Source organism: Miniopterus schreibersii, assembly GCF_964146895.1.
Source record: "Miniopterus schreibersii genome assembly, chromosome: X".
Taxonomy (NCBI): Eukaryota; Metazoa; Chordata; class Mammalia; order Chiroptera; family Miniopteridae; genus Miniopterus; species Miniopterus schreibersii.
In genome coordinates, this window is record NC_138104.1 from 63175726 (window position 1) to 63194587 (window position 18862).

An 18862-nucleotide genomic window follows, 5' to 3' on the forward strand; every position below is an offset into this window, starting at 1 on the left:
CACTTAAAATATATAATTTCATTAAGCAATGTCACCCCAATAATTTAATTTAAAAAGTATGATGTTAACTGTAGGTGTTTCTGTATCTGTTGTTTATCAAATTAAGGAATTCCCTTCTAAAATTAGCTTGCTAAAAGTGTTTTTTTTTTAACATAATAGGATTTTAGATTTTGTCAAATACTTTTTCTTTGCCTATTTATATGATCATACAATTTTTCTTCTCTAGCTTTTTCATGTATGTGGTGGATGAGATTAATTGCATTTCAAATGTTGAACAAGTCTTGTATACCTGGAATAAATACCACTTGGTTGTGGCATATAATTCTTTTTATACATTGTTGGATCAATTTATTAATATTTATTGAGGATTTCTGCATCTATTTCATGAGAGATACTGGTATTTAGTTTTCCTTTCTTGGTCTTTCTCTGGTTTTAGTAGTAGGGTAATGCTGACCTTATAAAACAGAGTAGACAGTATTTCCTATACAATTTTTTGGAAGAGATTATAGATAATTGGTACAATTTCTTCATTAAATTTTTGATAGAGTTGGCCAGTGAACTCATTTGGTCCCAGTGCTTTCCATTTTGGAGTGTTAACTATTCATTCAACTTATTTAGTTTACATATATGCTACTAGACTTTACATATTGCATTTCAAAGCTCTCTCACTTATAAACATTGATGGCCCCTTCGAATCACAGTGGAAATGGAAAGGAGCTTTTATGTTGGAGAATGGAGTACATATCTGATTTTTTAAAAAGTTTTAACAGTTTTCTCTAACACCCAGACCATTAGTTCATCTAGAAATAAAAAGCAAAAATAAGAGTCATAATATAATTAAAATTGTAGGAACATTCTTATTCCCCCAGATGAAGGCAAAGGCAACTGTCCACTTATGGGTGTATGAGTTAGAATATATGAAACATGAAACTCTCATAGGAAACCTGAAAATTGCTGGAAAAATTATTAAAATGTATCTGTATTCTATTTCTTTATTTATAAAACTCTCAGAGGAGTTGGTCACCCCCAGAGTTCCAAATTTTAGCTTAATATCCTGATGCACCCAACCAAGACTTTGGGCCACCATGGACCAAAGAACAGTAAGCAGAGACATTAATTCAGTGGTTTCATTTAACAGATGAGGAAACTGACTCATATGACATGCTGGAGCTTGAATCGAGGTTTGCCAATACCAAATCTATTGGTCTTTCTATAATATGCACTGTAGTACTATAATGCACACCGATATTGCACACACACCCCAAATACCAATTTACACAGTGACTGGGTTTCCAGAATTTCCAGTGTCAGTAGCACTTTCATCTCATGCAGTGTTTAACACTCAGAAGGTACTCATTATTTGGTTGAATGATAAGGGTGTTTAGTTTACTGCATGTGAAGGAACAGAAATAAAAGATCAGAGTAATAAATAGTGGAACCCTGGAAACTCAAACTCAGCTATTGATGGAATTGATTTTTAAACAAGATTACAAAATAACTCTATAAAAGTAAGCTCTATCAAGAGGAAGAACATATATAAGCATAGCTTTGAAATTTTTGAAAATAAGAAACTTTCAATGTATTTTCTTCTCTAAACAGAGTAAGATAAATGTTATAAATTCAATCATTATTGCACTACTTGAAAGCTGCATTTCTTTGTAGTTAAGATTATTTTTTAGAGAAATACAATCACAGAAGTCTTTTCTCAATAATAAAAGGCCTTTTGTTTATTTTCATTTTTAATAAATGTTAGACTTAAAGGATAAAATGGGGAGAGATGTGGGGGTGAAAGCTTTCTAATGGGTTAACCATAAATAACATACAACATTAGCATGTAAATTACTGCTTCATCTTATGCCATTCATATAGCTCTGACTTTAAAAGCTACCCAATATGCTCTACTATAGCCTTGGCAGAAACAAATCAAAGTAAAAGTAACCTAAGCTCCAATGAAAATAACATTGAATTGAGCCTTAGGACATGGGTTCTAGGCCTAGCTTTGACATTATTATGTTACCTTAGGAAATCCATTTATCCTCTAGGTCTCAGTTTTCTCATGTGTAAAATGTTCCTAACAACTTCTAGGGGTCATTGTAAAAATCAGCTGACATGACACAAATGAAATTTATCAACTGCTATACAAATTGGAAATGACATAATGGCTAAGGAGAAAGTAGCTTCATTTGCTTCTTCCAAGCTCAATTACCAAAGCAGAATCAAAGGGCTTTAATATGAAATCCAAGGATTGCCCATGATAGCAACTATTTATTTAGTAACTACAATAGGGGGTGGGACAGAAGTAGGTTTACAGTTATGCTTATGCAAAACACAGAGTTTATTCTTGTATTATTATTTATTAATTAATGATTGTTTTCCATACATACAACTGTAAACCTACCTTTGCCCCTCCCTGTATGCAAGGCACTTTATTTTTATTAAATTTATTAGAGTGACATTAGTTAATAAAATTATGTAAATTTCCAGTGTACAATTCTATAACACATCATCTGTATGTTGCATTGTTTGTTTACCACCCAAAGTCGAATCTCCTTCAATTACCATATATTTGATGCCCTTTACACTTTACAACCTGTCCCAACACCCATTTCCCTCTGGTGACAACAATAATGTTGTCTGTGTCTATGAGGTTATTTTTGTTTGTTATTTTGTTGTTTTCAGTTTTATATCCCACATATGAGTGAAATTGTATGTCTCTTGACTTTTTTCCATTTGACTTATTTTGCTTAGCATGATAGTCTCAAGATCCATCCATGTTGCTGCAAATGGCAGTATATCATCTTTTCTTATGGCTAAGTAGTATTCCATTGTATATATGTACTACATCTTTATTCATTCACCTATCAAAGAATACTTTGGTTGTTTCCATGGTTTGGTCACCATGAGTAATGCTGCAATGAACATGGGGGTACATATATCTTTATGAAAAAATGTTTTCAAATTTTTGGGGTAGATACCCAAAAGAGGAGTTGCTGAGTCACATGGTAACTCTATTATTAATTTTAAAAAATCAAATTCATTGCAGTGACATTGGTTAATAAAATTATTTAGGTTTTTGTCCAGTTGGGGATAGCTCAGCAGTTGAGCATCAACCTAAGATCCAGGAGATCACAGTTCGATTCCTGGTCAGGGCACATACCAGGGCTCTATCCCCAGTAGGGGGTGTGCAGGAGGCAGCCAATCAATGACAACTCTCTCATCATTGATGTTTCTATCTCTCTCTCTCCCTCTCCCTTCCTCTCTCTGAAATCAATAAAGATATATTTTTTAAAAAGTTATTTAGGTTTCAAATATATGATTCTATGGTACATCAAGTGTATGTTGCATTGTGTGTTTACCACCCAAAGTCAATTCTCCTTTGATCACCATATATTTGACCCTCTTTACACTTTATCACCTTCACCTACCCCCTTTATCTGGTAACCACCGTACTCTCATATATGTCTATGAATTTTTGTTTGTTTGTCTTAATTATTTGTTGCTTTTACTTTTATATCCCACATATGAGTGAAATCATATAGTTCTTGACTTTTTCTGTCTGATTTATTATGCTTAGCATGATAATCTCAAGATCCATCCATTTTGGTACAAATGGCAGTGTTTCATCTTTTCTTATAGCTGAATAGTATCCCATTGTATATATGTACCATATTTTTTTTTTACCTAATCATCTATCGAAGGACACTTTGGTTGGTTCCATGTCTTGGCTACCGTGAATAATGCTGCAATGAACATAGGAGTGCCTATATATTTGCGAATACATATTTTTGAGTTTTTCGGGTATATTCCCAGAAGAGTGTTGCTGGGTCATATGGAAACTCTATTAATTGTTTTGAGGAACCTCCGTACTATTTTCCATAGTGGCTACCAGTTTACATTCCCACCAGCACTGTATGAGGGTTATGAGGGTTATAAGTGTTCCTTTTTATCCACGACCTCTCCAACAGTTGTTATAATTGTCTCATTTATAACAGCCATTCTAACAGGTGTGAGGTCATATCTCATTGTAGTTTTGATTTACATTTTCCTACTATCTAGTTAAGTTGAGCATCTTCTTGGGAGAAGTGTCTGTTCAGGTCCTCTGCCCATTTTTAATTGGATTATTTTGTTGTTGTTGTTGACTTGTATGTGTCTTTATATATTTTGGATGTTAACCCCTAATCAAAGATGTTGTTTGAAAATATCTTCCCTCATTGAGTTTACTGGCTTTGTTTGGATGGCAGTTTTATTTCTGTGCAAAACACCAAGGTTCATAAGTTTAGTAGCTATATTTTCTTCTATGTAATTTATTGTTTTGGGACTTGTATTTAGGCCTTTGATCCATTTTGAGTTATTTTTTGTTTGTGGAGACAAATAGCAGTCTAGTTTTCTTTTTTGCATATGTCTTTTCTATTTTCCCAGCACCATTTATTGAAGAAGATTTTTTTCTTTATTATATATTTTTGACTCCTTTTCAAAGATTATTTGCCCATGTACATGTCAATTTATTTCTGGGCTCTCAATTCTGTTCCATTGGTGTGTGTTTGTTTTTCTGCAAATACCACGGTGTTTTCATTATTGTTGCTTTGTAGTATAATTTGTAGTCATGGAGTGTGATACCTATGTTTTGTGTTTTTTTTCTTGGAATTGCTTTGGCTATTTGGGGTCTTTTGTGGTTCCATGAGAATGTGATTTTTTTGGTTCTATTTATTTAAAAAGTGACATTAAGATTTTGGTGGGCAGTGCATTAAATCTGTATTTTGCTTTGGGTAATCCGGACATTTTAACTATGTTGAACCTTCAATCCATGAACATAGAATATGTCTCTCTTTCTTTGTGTCTTCCTCAGTTTCTTTTAATAATGTCTTATAGTTTTCATTGTATAGGACCTTCACATCCTTTCTTAAGTTTATTTCTACATATTTTTTATTTATGTTGAAATTGCAAATAAAATTGTTTTTCATGTCTTTTCCTAAATTTCATTGTTAATATATAGGAATGCAATGGATTTTTGTACATTGATTTAAATCCTGCAAGTTTACTATATTTTTGACTCCTTTTCAAAGATTATTTGCCCATGTACATGTCAATTTATTTCTGGGCTCTCAATTCTGTTCCATTGGTGTGTGTTTGTTTTTCTGCAAATACCACGGTGTTTTCATTATTGTTGCTTTGTAGTATAATTTGTAGTCATAATAGTTTTTTTCTAATAGTTTTTGGGTAGATTTTTTAGGGTTTTCTATATTTAAAAAAACATCTTCTGCAACAAATGACAATTTTACTTCTTCATTTGCAATTTGGATGCCTTTTATTTCTTTCTCTTGCTTGACTGCTCTGGCTAAGATTTCCAGTACTATGTTAAATAACAGTGGTGAGAGTGAGCATCCTTATCCTTGTCTTATTCCTGATCTTTGAGGAAAAGCTCTCATTTTTTCACCACTGAGTATATTAGCTGAGGGTTTGTCATATATGGCCAATATAGCGAGGTACTTTCCTTCTATACCATTTATTTGAGTGTTTTAATCACAAGCAAATGTTGCATTTTGTCAAATGCTTTTTCCACATTTATTGATATGATCATATGATTTTTTTAAATTTTATTTTTGTTTAAAATATTACAGATGTCCTTTTTCTCTCCAATGACCCGTTCCACCCCGTTCCTTCCCCCTCCCCAGTCCCTCTCCCCACCATTGTCCATGTCCTTGGGTTGTGCATATATACATATAAATTCTTTATATTTTATTTTATAAACATGGTGTACCACATTGAACAATTTCCATATGTTGAACCATCCCTGTGCCCCTGGAATAAACCCCACTTCATCATGATGTATTATCTTTTTAATGTATTGTTGTATTCAATTTGCTAGTACTTTGTTTAGAATTTTTACATCTACATTCATCAGAGATATTAGTCAGTAGTTTTCTCTTTGTATGTTACCCTTGGCAGGTTTTGGTATCAGGGTTATGTTGGTCTCATAAGCTGTGTTAAGGAGTATTGCATCTTCTTCAATTTTTAAGAAGAGTGAGAAGGATAGGCATTAAATCTACTTTGAACATTTGGTAGAATTCACTAGTGAAACCCTTTAGTTCTAGACTTTTACTTTTTGGAAGATTTTTTACCTTTATTTCAATTTCCTCACTGTTGATTGGTCTATTTAGATTTTAAAGTTTTTCAAGATGCAATCTAGGAAGGTTATATATTTCTAAGAACTTGTTCATTTTTTCTATGTTATTGAATTTGATGTCTATATTTTTTATAGCATTCTTTTTTCAAAATATCTTTATTATTGAAAATATTACAGATCTCTACCTTTTCTCCCATTGACTGCTTCCACTCCAAACTCACCCACCACCACAAGCATTCACCACACTATTGTCTGTGTCCACGGGTTATGCATATATGCATATAAATTCTTGGTTAATCTCACCCACACCCACCTTCCCTCTGAGATTCATCAATCTGTTCCATGCCTATATGTCACAAAATAATTTTGTTCATTTATTATGTTCTCTAGATTCCACATATAAGTGAGATCATGACATATTTCTCTCTCTCTGCTTGGCTTATTTTGCTTAGCATAATATTCTCTAGGTTCATCCATACTGTGCCAAAGGGTATGAGATCCTTCTTCTTTACAGCTGCATAGTAGTCCATGGAGTAAATGTCACAAAGCTTTTTTTATCCACTAATCTACTTAGTCTGTTTCCAGATCTTAGCTATTGTAAATTGCACTGTTATGAAGATAGGAGTGCATATAGTCTTTCTGATTAGTGTTATAGGATTTGTAAGATATATTTCTAGAAGAAGAAACATTGGGTCAAAAGGGAGTTCCATTTTTAACTTTGAGGAACCTCTATACTGTTTTCCATAGTGGCTCCGTCAGTCTGCATTCCCATTAGCAGTGTAACAGGGTTCCCCTTTCTCTGCATCCTCACCAGCACTTGTTGTTTGTTGACATGTTTACAGGTGTGAAGTGACATCTGATTATGGTTTTTATTTGTATCTCTCTGATGATTAGTGACATTGAGAATTTTTTCATCTCTTGGCCATCTGTGTCCTCTTTGGAGAAGTGTCTATTAGGTCCTTTGCCCATTTTTTAATTGGATTTTTTGTCTTCCTCTTGAGTTGTATGAGGTCTTTCTACACTTTGGAAATTAGCCCCTTATCAGATCTATCCTTGAAAAATGTGTTCTCCTATACTGTCAGGTTCCTTTGTATTTTGAAGTTGATTTCTTTTGCTGTGCAGAAGCTTTTTAGTTTGATGTAGTGCCATTTTTTTTAATAATTAATTTCTCTTGCCCTAGAGATGTATCAGTGAAAATTCCAGTACATGAGATGTCTGTGACTTTATTGCCTATGTTTTCTTCCAGGATTTTTATGGTTTTCTGACTTACATTTAATTATTTTATCCATTTTAAATTTATTCTTGTGTATAGAGTAATGCTGGTGATCTAGTTTCATTTTTTTGCATGTATCTGTCCAATTTTCCCAGCACCATTTATTGAACAGACTTTCTTTGCTCCATTTTATGCCCTTGCCTCTTTTGTCAAATATTAACTAATCATAATGCCATGGGTCTATTTCTGGGGTATCTGTTATGTTCCACTGATTTATATGTCTGTTGTACCAATACCAAGTTGTTTTGATTACAATGTCTTTGTAGTATAGTTTGATATCTGGTAAAGTGATCCCTCTAACTCTGTTCTTCTTTCACAATATGGTTGTGGCTATTCAGGGCTTTTTAGGTTCCATATAAATTTTTGGAATATTAGATCTTGTGTAAAATATGCTGTTGGTATTTTAATAGGAATTGCATTGAATCTATAAATTGCTTTTGGTAGTATTAATATCATTTTAATGATATTAATTCTTCCAATCCATGACCATGGTATATTCTTCCACCTGTTTATATCTTCCTCTATTTCTTATTTCAGTGTCCTGTAGTTTTCTGAGTACAAATCTTTTACATCCTTGGTTAAGTTCACTCATAGATATCTCATTTTTAAATTGCAATGGTAAATGGTATTTTTTTTAAATTTCTCCTTCTGACAGTTCATTGTTGATGTATAAAAGTACTGTCAATTTCTGGATGTTAATTTGTATCCAACTACCTTGCGGAATTCATTTATCAAATCTAGTAATATTTTGGTGGAGTCTTTAGAATTTTCTATGTATAATATCATGTCATCTTCAAATAATGACAATTTACTTTCTTCTTTCCAATTTGGATACATTTAATGTTTTCTTCCTGTATGATGGCTGTGTCAAGGACTTCAAGTATTATATTGAATAAGAGTGGTGAAACTATACACCCCATTCTTGTTACTGTTTAAGGGAAGTGTTCTTTGTTTTTGACCATTGAGTATGATGATGGCTGTATATTTGTCATATATGGCCTAATCCCACTTTGCTGAGAGTTTTTATCAACAATGGGTGCTAGATTTTGTTGAATGCCTTTTCTGCTTCTATTGACATAAGCAAATGATTCTTGTCCTTCATTTCTTTGTGATGTATCACATTTTTTGATTAGCAAATATTGTAGCACCCTTGCATCCCTGGAATAAATTCCACTTCGTCATGGTGTATGATCTTTTTAATGAATTGCTGTACCCAGTTTGCTAGTTTTTTGTTGAGGATTTTAGCATCTTTGATCATCAGGGATATTGGCCTATAATATTCTTATTTGTACTGTCTTTATCTGGTTTTGGAACTAGAATAATGCTGGCATCATAAAAAGAGCTTGGTAGTCTTCCCTTCTCTTGACTTTTCTGGTATAGTTTGAGGAGAATAGGTATTAATTCTTCTTTGAATTTTTGATAAAACTCAACTGTAACTCCTACTGGTCCAGGATTTTGATTGATGGGAGTTTTTTTTTTTTTATTACTGCTTCAATATCATTAGTTGTTATTGGCCTATTCAGGTTTTCTGATTCTTCCTGATTCAGCTTTGGAAGATTGTATGTTTGTAGGAATTTGTTCATTTCACCCAGGTGGTCCAGTTTGTTAGCATATAGTTTCTCATGTTGTTTTCTTACAATCCCTTGTATTTCTGTTGGGTTGGTTGTTACATCGCCTCTTTCACTTATGATTTTATTTATGTGGGTCCTATTCCTTTGTTTCTTGGTGAGCCTGGCTAAAGGTTCATCAATCCTATTTATCTTTTGAAACAACTAGCTCTTGGTTTCATTGATCTTTTTTATTTTTTTATTTTTTGTCTCTATGTCATTAATTTCTGCACTGATCTTTGTTATTTCCATCCTTCTACTTCCTCGGGGCTTTTCTTGCTGTTCTCTTTCTAATTATTTTAGCTGCATTGGATGATTTAGTAGTTTTTCTTGTTTCTTGAGGTTTTCCAGTAATGCTATGAACTTGCCTCTGAGGATTGATTTCACAGTGTCCCATAGATTTGGGGTTTTTGTCTGTTCAGCTTTATTTTCAGGAAGTTTTTGATGTTTTCCTTGATCTCTTTTATACCCCACTCATTGTTTTATAACATGCTATTTAGCTTCCATGAGTTTGAATATTTTGGCCCGCTTTTTTTAGTGGTTGATTTCTAGTTTATTGGCATTGTGATCCGAGAAGATGCTTGGTATGATTTCAATCTTCTTGAACTTGTATAGACTTGTTTTGTGCCCTAACATGTGATCTATTTTTGAGAATGTTCCATGTACACTTAAAAATAATTTGTATTCTGGCTCCTTTGAGATGAAATGTTCTGTAAATGTCAATTAAATCCATTAGAGCTAGTGTGTTATTTAGGTCTCTGTTTCCATGTTGATTTTTTGTTTTCATGATCTGTGGGGTGTTAGATGATGACAATGGGGTGTTAAAGTCCCCTACTGTGATTGTGTTGCTGTCGATCCCCCCTGTAAAGTTCACCAAGAATTTTTCTATATATTTAAGTGCTCATATATTGGGTGCATATATATTTATAAGGGTTATTTCCTTCTGTTGGATTGATCCTTTTAGTATTACGTAGTGACCATCTTTGTCTCTTGTTATGGTCTTTACTTTGAAGTTTATTTTCTCAGAAATAAATATTGCTACTCCAGCTTTTTTTTTCATTTTCATTTGCATGGAATATTTTTTCCATCCTTTCACTTTCAGCCTGTGTGAATCTTTTGCTCTCAGTTGGGTGTCTTATAGGCAGCATATATATGGATCCTGTTCTCTTATCCATACATCTTCCCTATGTCTATTGATTGGAGCATTTATTCTGTTTACATTTAAGGTTATTATTGACATATACGTATTTAATACCATGTTTTCCTTTATGCCAATGTATTTTTCTATCAATATTCCTTCTTCTTCTTAAAGTAGCCTTTTTAGCCTTTCTTGCAGTGCTTGTTCGGTGTTACTGATCTCCTTTCATCTTCTTTTTCTGGGAAGCTCTTTATTTCACTTTTATTTTTAAATGATAGCTTGCTGGATAAAGCAGTCTTGGTAGCAGGTTCTTGATTTTCATTACTTTGAGAACTTCATGCCAATCCTTTTTGGCCTAAAGTGTTTCTGATGAGAAATCTGATGTCATCCTTATGGGGTATCTCTTGTAGGTTACTGCATGTCTCTCTCTTGCAGCCCTTAATATTCTCTTTGTCCTTAGCATTTACCATTTTAATTATGATGTGTCTTGAAGTGGATCTTTTTGGGTTCCTCTTGTTTGGAACCCTCTGTGCTTCCTGAACTTGTGTGGCTTTCTCCCTCGCCAGCCTAGGGAAGTTTTCTGTCATTATTTCCTCCACCAGTTTTCCTATTCTTTGCTCACTTCCCTCCCCCTCAGGTACCCCTATGATGTGAAAGTTGTTTTACTTCATATTGTTCCAAATTTTCTGGAAACTGTACTCACACTTTGTAAGTGTTTTTTTTCTTTTTGCTGCTCTGATTGAGTGATTTTTTCTACCTTATCTTCTAATTCACTTATTCTTTCCTCTGCTTCATTGAGCCTGCTTTTAATTCCTTCCAGCATATTCTTGATATCAGATATAGTATACTTCACTTCTGCCTGGTTCTAGTTTATTATATCTATATCTTTTTTCATGCTTTCACTAACTTCCTGGCCATTTCCTTTAGATGTTTTTGGTTCTCATTAATTTCCTTGAGAATCTTTATAACCATTTTTCTGAATTCAATTTCTGGTACCTTGTTTACTTCCATTTCATCAAGATCTTTTTCTGGTGATTTTTTCTTTTCTTTAGTTTGGGGGTTGTTTCTTTATCTTCCCATTTTAGTGACTCAGTGTTTTTTATGTACATTAGATATATTTTCTGTCTCTTAGTCTTGTGGGGTGCAATTTTGTGGTGTATGTCCAGTGGGACTCAGACTTGTATTTTCCTTATGCTTCTGAGCTATTTGCTGTAGGCTTGTCCCTTTTGTGGGTGTACTTTTTATGTGTTTTTTGGACTCTCTTATTATGATTGGTTCTAGATTGTTGTTAACCCACTGATGGGATGACTCTTCTCTCAGGTTGACTATCTGTAATGCTAAGCCACAAACATATGGTGTGAGCTGTTGTACAGGTGCTGACAGGGCAAAGCAAAACACAACCAAACTGCCAGGCAACAATCAGTATCTTGCAAAATATCCTGACAATCACAATGAAAACAACCCAAGAGAAACTACAATTGAAAGAGAGAAGCAAGAGTGCAAATACTAAAGCAATAAGGAAAGGAGAAAAGGAAATTATTGTTAATAGTAAAAAATAAAATAAGTTAAAATAAATTAAAACATAAAATATAGAGAAGCTACTGGGAGATAAAAGGGGCAACAAGCAGAGACAGAGAGGTAAACAAGGACAGGGAAGGAGGCCAATAGGAGATATGGAGGAAACAATAGAAAAAAGCAAAAAACTTATTGATTACAATGATAATACCACACCAATAAAGCAGAGAATATCAAGAAAATTTTGATACAAGAACAACAAACAAAACAAAACAAAAAAACAAGCAAAGCAAGACAATACAAATCCTATAAAAATAATTAAAAATTTAAAAACAATTAAAGAAATTTTTTTAAGTTTCTTTTCCTTTGTTTTTCTTAAAACAAGTCAACCAGGTGAGTTTTGTCTAGGCAGCTTATGTTGTCTGAGGCTCAATGTTTTGTACTCTGATTTTGGGTCTCCTGGGAGATACTCGTGTGTCAGCCAATGCCAGGAAATGCCTAGGTTTATCTTTGGTATCCTTATGTAGTCATTTGTCTGAGGCTCTCTGTGCACCACCTCCACCTGTCAGCTATTTTGCCTCACCCTTGTGGTTGGCTGATTTTACACCAGAGCCTTTTTGAAAAGAGTCTTCAGGGTGCAGGCCAGCTAGTGTAGCTCAGGATATTGCTCCCCTTACTTAGAGGTTCCTCTGTCAGGCACTCACTGTGGGGAAGTTAGTCTGTGCTTCAAAGCCAACTCTTCAGTCTCTACCATATCCTCCAATTTTAGTTCCCCATACAATGTCCTGCTGCAGGTTCATATTGAATTCAGTCTGTTGCCTTTTCTGTATGGGAAGTTTCAGCAGCCTGTGTTCAGTGGGTATGATCAGAAGAGACTCTGGTGAGCACATTGCCTGCCTTGCTCCCAAAAGAGGTTTTAAGCTTTTCCTCCAGTTCACAAACAGTAGTCCCTGAGGGTCTTACTCTTGTGCTGTCGTCCTGTGAGCTTTTCTCCCTTCCCCTTCATAACTGTGCCCAGAGGGCTATATCTGGGGCTTCAGTAAGCTGAGCCATCCCCTTTCTTTTTGGAGGTCATGCACCACACAGTTTAAGTGCTCTCTGAGGTTTTACACAATGCCTTACAGGAAAGCAGAGGGTCTCTTTAGGTCTCTCTTGAGTGCAGCCCTCTGGCCCATTTCTATTTGGAACCCACACACTGCAGGACAGCCTTTCTTGTGGCCAGCACCCAGTGTGAATCTCTCTTCCCCGTGCTGCGACCATTAAGTTCATTGTTTCACTGGGAAGGAATGGCCCTCTCCTCACAGGCACACTGTTCCACTGGTTCTCTCTGACCACCCTGCAGGTCTCTCCTTCCCTTCTCTTCTGCCCTGGGTTTGAGATTTCCCCTTTTGGATGCCAGTCCACACTCCCAAGGGGATGGAGCTTTGCAGCCTTTAACCCTTAGGCTTTGCAGAAGTGCACTGGCTTCCTGGGGGACTACCCCTTTCTACACCCCCAATGTCTCACCAGACTCTATGATGCTTCTTCAGTGCTCCTTACTCAAAACATATCCAATAAGGTACATTTCTCTTGTTTTTCCAAGCTTGCTATGCAGTATGTTAGCTGTAAATCCAGTCTATAACTGAAAGCAAGGTTGTTCTGCTTCTTGTCAGAGTGTTGCCATCTTCCCTCCCTTTCATAATATTCTTGTATGATCCCTTATATTTCTTTGGTGTCCATTTTAACTTCATATCTGATTTTTAGTATTTTCTCTTTTTTCCTAAATGAGTCTAGCCATAGGTTTGTCAGTTTTATTAAGGTTTTCCAAGAACCAGCTCTCTGTCTTATTAATTTTTTATTGACTTTTTTTTCTATTTCATTTAATTCTACTATAACTTTTAAAATTAATATTTTGGAAACCTGGCTTTTAAAAATACATTTATTAATTTTTAGAGAGGGAGGAAGGCAGTGGGAAGGAGGGAGAGAGAGATAAATATCAACAGGAGAGTGAAGCATTGATAAGCTGTCTTTTGCACTCTCCCTACCCAAGATTGAGCCCAAAATGTGGTCATGTACATGGACTGAGAATCGAGCAGGCAACTTTGTGTGCATGGGACCACACCCAAGCAACTGAACCACACTGGCCAGGGCTCTGCTCTAATTTTTATTATTTTATTCCTTTTGCTGCATTTGGGCTGCATTTATTCTTGTTTTTCTAGTTCTTTAAGATATAATGTTGAGTTGCTTGAGGAGATATTTCTTGTTTTGTGAAATACCTCTGTAATGATATAAACTTCCATCTTATTACCACTTTTGCTGAATCTCAAAGTTTTTATATTTTATGTTGTCAATCTGATTTGTCTTTATGTATTGCTCAATTGCTTCTGTTACTTCATCTTTGACCTAGTCGTTTTTTAGTAGCATGTTGTTTAATCTTCACATATTTGTAGGGTTTTTTCACTTCCTTTTTTCCAGTTGATTACCAATTTCTGAGCATTGTCACTGGACAATATGGTTGGTATGATTTCTATCTTCTTAAAATTTTTGAGGCTAGTTTTGTGTTCCAACATATGGTATATCATTGAGAATGTCCCATGTGCACTACAGAAGAATGTATAATCTGACGTTCTGGGATGAAAACCTCTATAAATGTCGATTATGTCCATTTGGCCATATGTCTTATTTAAGGCCAATATTTCTTTATTAATTTTCTATCTAGATGATCTATCCATAGCTATTTATGAGAATTTATGTCCACTCATTGTGGTTTTGTAAATTACTCTCTTTAGTTCTGTTAGTAGTAATTTTACATAACTTAGTGCTTCTTGGTTGGATGCATATATGTTGAGAGTGTTATATCTTCTTGATGTAGTGTCCCCCTTTATCATTATAAAATGTCCATCTTTGTTTCTTGTAGCTTTTTTAAATCTTTAAATCTATTTTAATAGGAATAAGTATGGCTACACCTGCTGTTTTCTGGATGCCACTTGCTTGGAGGACCATTTGCATTTTTTTACTTTGAGAATATATTTGTTCTTGAAGGTGAGATGTGTCTTTTGAAGGCAGCATATGGTTGAGAGTTTTTTTGGTGTGTTTTTGTTTTGTTTTGTTTTTAATCCAAGCTCTTATTCTATGGCTTTTTATTGTTGAATTCAATCATTTATAATTACATTTAAGGAAATTGTTGATGTAGGAGGATTTCCTAAAGCCATTTTATTTTCTGGTAGCTCTGTATCTCCATTGTTTCTTTTCCCTTGTGTTTCTGTCTGTTATTTCAGTTTTGTAATATTCTATGATTTTTCCTCTTTTTTAAAGTTATGTGTCTCAGTTTTTCAGTTATGTGTCTTAGATATTTTTATGGGTGAGGTCACTATTAGGTATATGGAAGAAAAAGTTTCATATATGTATTAAGCCTTTTTTTTCAGAATGCATCTTATCTTCATCTCTTTTTGCATATCAAATGTTTACTCCCTCCCCCTTTATGTTTTGTTGTCATAAATTATCTCTGTTTATGCTGTGAATTCATTTCTCAATTTCAGTAGCTATTGTGTTCTTCTTTCTTTTAAAAATATCTTTACCTCCTTTATCCTTTATGTTATGTTTAAGTGTCTAACACTCTATTCTGAGAAAGGGGTACAATATTCTGCCTCTGGGTAATGATGACGGTGATGGACTGAGTGGAAGCTACATTGACATCCCTGGAATAAAACTGGAATTACAACTAAAATATAGGAAAACTATCTTGAATAATCAACTGCAACTGAATACAAGCTGGAGAGTACCCACATAACCAAGGACAAAAAATTTAGACCACATAGAGACTGGTAAGAAGTGCAGAGGTGTGAGAGATGGCTGGCTGGACACCCACAGGCAACAGCTGAAAGTCTGAGGGATATCTCAGCAGTAAGAGGTTTCCACTGAGGACTCTGGGGCCTAAACCCCAGGCTGGACTTCCCATCCAAGAGCACCAGAACTGAGAAAGGTGCCCACAAAACATCCAACTCTGAAAAGAAGCTGGGTTTCTGTCTGTCAAGGAGGGAAGGCTGGAAATGCAGGCACCCTCTTAAGGAACAAACTCACAAAGATTTGGATGCAACCACTCAACTTGGAGTATAGAACAGGGAGGGAAGAGTTGACTGGAGCTGTGCAGGGAAAATCTAGGATTTTGGACCTTGGAGATAAAGCTCAGAAGACAATCCTCTGGATTCCTGTGCTGAGTCATTCCCCCATACTGCAAAGGACATCTTTCACAGGGAGACACTTACTTTCCAAGCAGCTTTTGCCTAAGGGAAAAGCAATTCCACCCCTCCAATAGAAAACCTCTTACCATACCCTATGGAGTTTTTTAAAACGTGAAGCTCATTAAGAAAATCAGATTAATCAGCCTGCAGGCAAAGGCAGACTTCAGAGTTCTTTGAGTCTTTGCCTGATCTGCTTCTGGACAAATGCCTTGGAAAGGCAGACTTTGGTATGCATCTTGGTCTTGTCCAGACTCACCCAGGCCCAAAAGAGGGGAACTCAAGCCATGGGTAGTTGATAACCCAAAAAAAGGAACTAAAGGACAGTCACAAACAGTGTCTGACATTGGCCTGCACCAAAGTTGTTCCAAAAAGACAGAGTCCTAGAAGGTCTACTAAGTACATAGAAACAAACCCAAATAGGCAACTAAAATGGGGAGACAAAAAAAAAAAAAAAACCAAGCTCCAAATGAAAAAACAAGAGAAGTCTCCAGAAATAGAGCTAAATAAAATGGAGATAAGCAATCTACAAGATACAGAGTTCAGAATGCTGATTGTAAGGATGCTCACCAGCATGAAAAAAGATATGGAAACTATGAAAGAAATGAAGAATGACATAGCAGCAATAGAGAATACACTGGAAGGAATAAACAGATATTAGAGGAAACTGAGGATAGGATCAGTGAATTAGAAGACAGGGTAGAAAAAAATCACTCAATCAGAGAGAGATCCAAAAAGAAAAAAACAACAGAAAAACAGGAGGGGAGCTTAAGGAAGCTGTGGGACAGCATGAAATGTATCAATATTTGCATCATAGGAGTACCAGGAGGGGAAATTAATAAGCAAGGAATAATTTGTTTGAAGAAATAATGGCAGAAAAATTCACTAGCTTGGTGAAGGAAAAAGTCACACAAGTTCAGGAGGAACAGAGAATCCCAAGCAAAGAGTTTGCAAAGAGACTCATGCCCAGACACATCATAATTAAAATGCCAAAAATTCAAGACAAAGAGAGAATCTTAAAGGCAGCCAGAGAAAATTAGTCTGTTACCTAAAAAGGAGCTCCCATAAGGCTGCCAGCTGACTTCTCATCAGAAACTCTACAGGCCAGAAGGGAACAACATAAAGTATTCAAGGTAATGCAAAACAAAGGATCTGAAACCAAGACTATTCTATCCAGCAAGGCTTTCATTCAAAATAAATGGTGAACTAAACAGCTTCCCAGACAAAAAAAAAAAAAAAAAGCAAAAAGCTAAAGAGTTTATCACCACTAAACCAGCATTGCAGGAAATGTTAAAAGGACTAATATAATCAGAAGTAGAAATAGAGAGAGAAACAGAGGCATAAAGAATTAAAATGGCAATAGATAAGTACTTATCAATAATAACCTTAAATGTAAATGGATTAAATGCTCCAATAAAAGAGACATAAGGTGGCTAAGTGGATAAATAAAGATGACCCCAAAACATGCTGTCTTCAAAAGACTGACCTCAGAATAAAAGACTCACAGAAGATGAGAGTTAAGGGATGGAAAAAATTTTTCATGCAAATGGAAATGAAAAAAAAAAAAAAAAGCTGGGATAGCAATACTCATATCTGACAGAATTCAAAATGAAGACCATAATGAAAGAATGTTAGATGTATTGATCCAACAAGAAGATATAACCCTGATAAACATGTATGCACACAATATAGGACCACATAAACATAAAAAACTTTTGGAGGAGTTTAAGGGAGAGTTTGGCCTTAATACAGTCATACTAGGGGACTTTGACACCCCATTAACTTCACTGGATAGGTCTTCCAGACAATAAATCAACAAGGAAGCAATGACCCTAAATGAAACACTAGATCAGTTGGATTTAATTAATTGTCATTTACAGAATATTCTACCCTAAATCTGCAGAATATACATTCTTCTCAAATGCCCATGGGACATTTTCAAAGATAGGCAATATGTTAGGACACAAAACAAGTCTACAAGTTCAAAACATTAAAATCATATCAAGCAAGTTCTTGGACCTCAATGCCATGGAATTAGAAATCAAACAACAATAAAAAAACAACAACTAAAAATCACCATTCAAACACAGAGAGGCTAAATAGCATGTTTTTAAACAAGAATGTGTTACCAGAGATCAAGAAATAAATAAAAAACTTCATGGAAACAAATTAAAATGAACACACAACAACCCCAAATCTATGGGACACAGTGAAAGCAGTCCTGAGAGGGAAGTTCATAGCACTACAAGCCTAACTTAAAAAAAAGAAGAAAAGTGTCCAATAGACTCTCTAAACTTACAACTTAAAAACTTAGAAAGCGAACAACAAGAAAAGTCCAGAGTAAGAAGAAGGAAGGAAATAATAAAGATCAGAGCAGAAATAAATTACATAAAGACTAAAAAAACAAGACAAAAGGTGAATGAAACCAAGAGCTGGTTCTTTGAAAAAAACAAGATTGGTGAACCTTTAGCCAGACTCATCAAGAAACAGAGAGAGGACCCAAATAAACAAAATCAGAAACGAAAGAAGTGAACTAACAACTGACCAAACAGAAATACAAAAGATTTTAATTAAATACTATGAACTATTTTATGCCACCAAGCTGGACAACATGGACGAAGTGGACAAATTCCTAGAAAAATACAACCTGCCAAAACTGAATCAAGAAGAGTCAGAAAACCTCAATAGACTGATAGCTGCCACTGATATTGAAGCAATAATTTAAAAAATTCCCAGAACACAAAAGCCCTGGGTCGAACAGCTTCACAGAGCATTTTTACCAAACATTGAAAGAACTAACACCTATCCTCCTCAAACTGTTCCAAAATATTGAAGAAGAAGGAACACTTCCAATCTTTTTAATGATTCCAAGCATTAGCCTAATTCCAAAACCAGAAAGACACTACAAAGAAAGAGAAATACAGGCCAATATCCCTGATGAACATAGATGCTAAAATTCTCAACAAAATATTAACAAATTGGATCTAG

General features: G+C 35.0%; 1 protein-coding gene across 2 annotated transcripts in view; it reads right to left on the minus strand.

Moving 5' to 3' along the window:
* The window catches only part of NEXMIF (neurite extension and migration factor), a 302160-nt gene that overhangs the window by 109399 nt on the left and 173899 nt on the right, over positions 1 to 18862 (minus strand). The window lies entirely within an intron of this gene.